Here is a 5,821-nt window from a genome sequence, read left to right as displayed (position 1 = left end):
TGGGCATTACGACAAAGTACATAGACCGCTATCCAGCATGCATCTATGCCTAAAAAGTCCACCTTCAGGTTATCATCCGAACCCCTCGATTAAGTTGCAAACAACAGACAATTGCATTAAGTATTGCGCGTAATGTAATCGATGACTACATCCTTGAACATAGCACCAATGTTTTATCCCTAGTGGCAACAAGACATCCATAACCTTAGATGTTCTTGTCACCCCTCCGCATTCACGGAGACATGAACCCACTATCGAGCATAAATACTCCCTCTTGGAGTTACTAGCATCAACTTGGCCAGAGCATCTACTAATAACGGAGAGCATGCAAGATCATAAACAACACATAGACATAACTTTGATAATCAACATAACAAGTATTCTCTATTCATCGGATCCCAACAAACGCAACATATAGAATTACAGATAGATGATCTTGATCATGTTAGGCAGCTCACAAGACCCAACAATGAAGCACAATGGGGAGAAGACAACCATCTAGCTACAGCTATGGACCCATAGTCCAGGGGTAGACTACTCACACATCACTCCGGAGGCGACCATGGCGGCGTAGAGTCCTCCGGGAGATGAATCCCCTCTCCGGCAGGGTGCCGGAGGCGATCTCCTGAATCCCCCGAGATGGGATTGGCGGCGGCGGCGTCTCAGTAAGGTTTTCCGTATCGTGGCTCTCGGTACTGGGGGTTTCGCGACAGAGGCTTTAAGTAGGCGGAAGGGCAAGTCAGGAGGCGGCACGAGGGGCCCACACCATAGGTCGGCGCGGCCAGGGCCTGGGCCGCGCCGCCCTAGGGTTTGGGCGCCTCGTGGCCCCACTTCGTCTCCTCTTCGGCCTTCTGGAAGCTTCGTGGCAAAATAGGACCCTGGGCGTTGATTTCGTCCAATTCCGAGAATATTTCGTTACTAGGATTTCTGAAACCAAAAACAGCAGAAAACATCAACTGGCACTTCGGCATCTTGTTAATAGGTTAGTTCCAGAAAATGCACGAATATGACATAAAGTGTGCATAAAACATGTAGATAACATCAATAATGTGGCATGGAACATAAGAAATTATCGATACGTCGAAGACGTATCAGCATCCCCAAGCTTAGTTCTGCTCGTTGACATAGGCATCCCAAATGGGCCTGCCGAAGATAGTACCCGGGGTTTACTGAAGGCCCACCACCCGAAGAATAAGAAGATTCGGGAGCCCAAGATATATCAAGGAAAGTCAAGAGTTGTAATAGGAAGTGTTATTTGTAATCTGGCGGGATGAGTTAGAAACCGTCCCGGACTCTGTAACTTGTATAGCACGAATCCCTCGGCTCCACCTCCTATATAAAGGGGGAGTCGAGGGACGAAGAAAGGATCGAATCATTGTCTACAAACCTTAGTTTTCATAATCGTCGAGTACTTTTCGGCTGAAACCTTCGAGATCTACTTACCCTCTACTTCCAACTAAACCCTAGCCTACAATCCATAGGCATTGACAAGTTGATACCTTGTCAATTGGCGCCGTCTGTGGGGACTAGAGGCGTAAGGATCTGATCTCGATGGCACGCTCAAGATCTTCGACATCGTCAACCGCAAGCAACACAATGGATCGAGGTAAACAGATCGCTGCTGGTCTTGTCGATTTTGTTCCTCACCCACCCTCCCGTTTGGATGCATATGCGTATCTGGCGGAGCCCATGGAGATGACGTTCGGAAGGTTTCACTTTCGCGTCGAGAAGGAAGGATCGTATCGTGTCGAGATTCCGATTTCGTCGGGATCGTCGGTGGTCGATTCCGATTTTTCAAGCTATGCATCATCAATCGAGTCAGGAGAAGAAGAAACCTCGGCGACACGTTACGTCAGCACCAGAACAAGAGAGAAACTCGCCAAGATCTTCAACGACATGTCGTTTGAGTCATCTGCGGACTCATATATAAGCGATGGCTCAAGCGATGTCGACAGTTACGACTTCATCGACAAATCTATCACAGTAGGCAAGGTCTTCATCAATCTCAACGATGATGTCACCAAACCCAACGTAGATCTGAGTACAAAGTATCATCAGATTTACGCCATTGAAGATCAAGAGGAGACATCTGAGGCTTTCGACAGTCTGGGAAATCCATACGTCGATCCCTCCAATCTGCGACAAGGCCTGGGCAACAAATACGTCGGGCCAGAGCCGCGAGATAGAGTTCAACTTTCACAAGCAGCGTGGGACAGAGCCGCGAGAGCTATGAACGGTACAGAACCAATGGCTACCACGGCCACACCAGAGGAATTGCAAGCATATCAATATAGGCTCGCACGAGCTGCGAGGGAATTGGAAAAACAGACAGCTGAGTTGAACAGGAGAAAGGAAGCAGCTTCTGCATCCAGCAGGAGAAGGGCAGATCTGAGTCGACAATCTAGAACTTCGGGTGATAGCCACAGGGAGGCTCGGAACAGAGGAAGATCAAGGTTACAACACATACCCGAAGCAGAAAGAGAGCACTTGGTTCAAAACCTCGACATGTCCTTTATGTCGATAGACACAAGAGGAAACATTATCCCTAAGACACCAGAAGCTGGGTATATGGCGACACAAGCTTTTATCCTCGCGTCTAAACCACCTCCAGGTGATCCAAGGGAAACACTATACAATATGGCGATAGCAGGAGTTGGAGCTATGGGGACAGCGTTCGTTTCAACGCCTCCCGAAGGAACAGCAAGGCAAAATAGTCCACGACCTGCAGCAGCAACGGCGGCAGCCCCTGAAGGACCAAGTGGAGCAAGAGATACGGCAGCACAAGCAAGAGTCGACAGAGCACGACAAAGCAGAAGGGATCATCGGCAATCTCCGGAGCTTAACGACGAAGATATGTGCGGCTTGCCATGCTTCACGAGGAGAGTCCGAAAAACTCGAGTCCCCTCAGGATTCAAGCTACCCGATAATTTCAAGAAGTTCGACGGCCTCCAAGATCCAGAGGATTGGCTAGTCGACTATCTGGAGACGGTGAAGCTGACAGGAGGAACCAGGGCAACAGCTATGCAAAGCATCCAGGTACATTTGAGTGGAGCCGCACGATCTTGGATAAAGAAACTCGCTCCAGGATCCATCGACAGCTGGGAAAGTTTCGAGGATGTGTTCGTCAAGAACTTCAGATCCACGTGCAAAAAACCCGCGTCGTTAGAGGAATTGAGAGCATGTCGACAAAAGCCAGATGAGCCAATGAGAAAGTACATCCAAAGATGGAATATCATCAAAAATTCAGCAGAAAATATATCTGACGAGAGAGCGATAGATGCGTTTGTCGCAGGAGTCAGGCGTGGAGATTTTGTCGAGGATTTGGGAAGGACCAATCCAAAGACAGTATCCGCGTTAATGGAGATAGCAAATAAATGGGCAGATGGAGAAGACGCTGTCCACAACAAACGGCACAGGTCGCCAGAGGAGGACCGTGGTCGAAACTATCAACCGAGGCGAAGATTTCCTCGGCAGTACCAGAACTATGACGCTCCAGGACAAATTTCGGCAGGTTTTCGGACAAATACAGGAGGAAGCAACAGAGATGATTACCAGAGAAGCAATGAACAGCGAGGTGATAACAGGGATGATTCACGCAGCAGGCAAAATAGCGGGCCTAGGTTCCCAAGACCCTTCGTGTCCCCTGAAGAGATGATGAATGGACCGTGCCGGATGCACTTTTCCTCGACGACAACGGTAAAAGACAGTCAGGGCACTTGCGAAGAAAGACTGTCGAAATTTTCAGGCAATGTTGCGGTATGCAGAAAACGCTAACGCGCGGGCAGCACAGAGAAATCCTCGAGAACCTAGAAGCGAGATTCACTTGCCGCCTCCTCCCGCGATCACAGACGACAATCGGCATCAGCTCAGAATAGCGGCAGCACCTGCACCACCACCTTATGTTGATCCTAACTCCAATGGAGCGGTGTCGATGATTCAGAAGGGAAGGCCGTCCAATAGAGCTCAGAAAGTAATCTCACGACAGGTGTTTATGGCAGAGAAAATGCCTCCACCAACAGTTGAGTACCTTAATTGGTCAGGACAAGATATCGGCTTCACAATAGCAGATCATCCGCAGCAAGTTCCTCGACCAGGGTAGTCAGCACTTATTCTGCCAGCAGTTATCGCGGGATTTGATGTCTCTCGAGTGTTCATAGACGGCGGCAGCAGCTTGAACCTTATGTATGCAGATACATTGAGGAAGATGAACATATCCTTAGCAAACTTGAAACCAACAGACACAAGGTTCCACGGCATCACACCGGAGAAACCAAGTTACCCATTGGGAAAGATCAATCTCGACGTTCAGTTTGGGACCCGAGAAAATTATAGAATCGAGAGGCTCGAATTTGAAGTCGTGGATTTTCCGTCGCAGTACCACGCTCTGTTGGGACGACCAGCATATGCTAGATTTATGGCGGTGCCACACTATACATACCTGTTGTGGAGGATGCCTGGGCCAAAGGGACCAATCACAGTCAAAGGAAGCTTTGCCTTAGCCGATAAATGCGACAAGGATTTTCACCGGTTGTCAGAAACTTTCGGGATGCAAGCTGAGTACTTGGCGTCAAAAAGCATGACTGATTACGACGTACTACCAGACGTTGGAAGGCCAAACAAAGAATCAACTTTCAGTACCGAGAAAAATTCAAAAGAGGTGCAGATTCACCCGACAGACCCGAAAAAGACGACATCTATCGCAAACGACATGGATATCGCATAGGAAAGCGCGCTCGTCGAGTTCCTCCGTGAGCACTGGAAAATCTTCGCATGGTGTCCAGCTGACATGCCAGGAGTACCCAGGGAACTTGCCGAGCACCACCTAAACTTGGATCCACTAGCGAGACCAATCAAACAACCTTTGCGGCGTTTTCGAACCAAACCGCAAAGCCATGCTGTCGAAATCAATCGACTACAAGAAGCTGGTTTTATCAAAGAGATATTCACAGAAGCCACATGGGTAGCAAATCCCGTGCTGGTGCCGAAGAAAAACACTAAGGTCCTTCGCATGTGCGTCGACTTTACGTGTCTCAATAAACATTGTCCAAAGGATCACTTTCCCCTCCCGAGGATCGATCAAATTATCGACTCCACGGCTGGATGTGAACGTCTTTCCTTCCTGGATGCATATTCTGGTTATAACCAGATCAGATTGAAAGAAGAAGATGAAGTAAAGACCGCGTTTATTACACCTTACGGCGTGTTTTGCTACAGAACAATGCCCTTTGGTTTAAAAAATGCGGGAGCAACATATCAGAGGATGATGCAGAAGTGTTTGGCGACACAGATCGGGAAGAACGTGCAAGTATACATTGATGATGTCGTCATAACATCAAAAAAGGGGGCAACGCTGATCGAGGATCTCAAGGAAACCTTCGACAACCTTGATAAGTTCTGCCTCAAACTGAACCCGACGAAGTGTTCTTTCGGCGTCCCAGCAGGAGAACTTCTGGGGTTTCTAGTTTCAGCAAGAGGGATCGAAGCAAATCCCGATAAAATACAAGCTATCGTAACAATGAGGAAGCCAACAAAGTTGAAAGAAATACAACAGCTAACTGGGCGAGTCGCAGCTTTGAGCAGATTCGTCGCTAGGCTGGGTGAAAAAGCGTTACCATTTTACGCTTTGATAAAGCAAGGAGATAAATTCCAGTGGAATGAAGAAGCCGACAGAGCTTTCGAGGATTTGAAGCGCACAATCTCAACACCACCAATTTTGGTGGCGCCAAAAGAAAGGGAACCTCTCCTGCTGTATATCGCAGCCACGCCCCAAGTGGTGAGCACGGTGCTAGTTGTTGAAAGGGAAGAAGAAGGAAAACTCCAC

The sequence above is a fragment of the Lolium perenne genome, chromosome 4 (assembly GCF_019359855.2).
Source record: "Lolium perenne isolate Kyuss_39 chromosome 4, Kyuss_2.0, whole genome shotgun sequence".
Classification (NCBI taxonomy): Eukaryota; Viridiplantae; Streptophyta; class Magnoliopsida; order Poales; family Poaceae; genus Lolium; species Lolium perenne.
Note: the sequence above shows the minus strand (reverse complement) of the source record.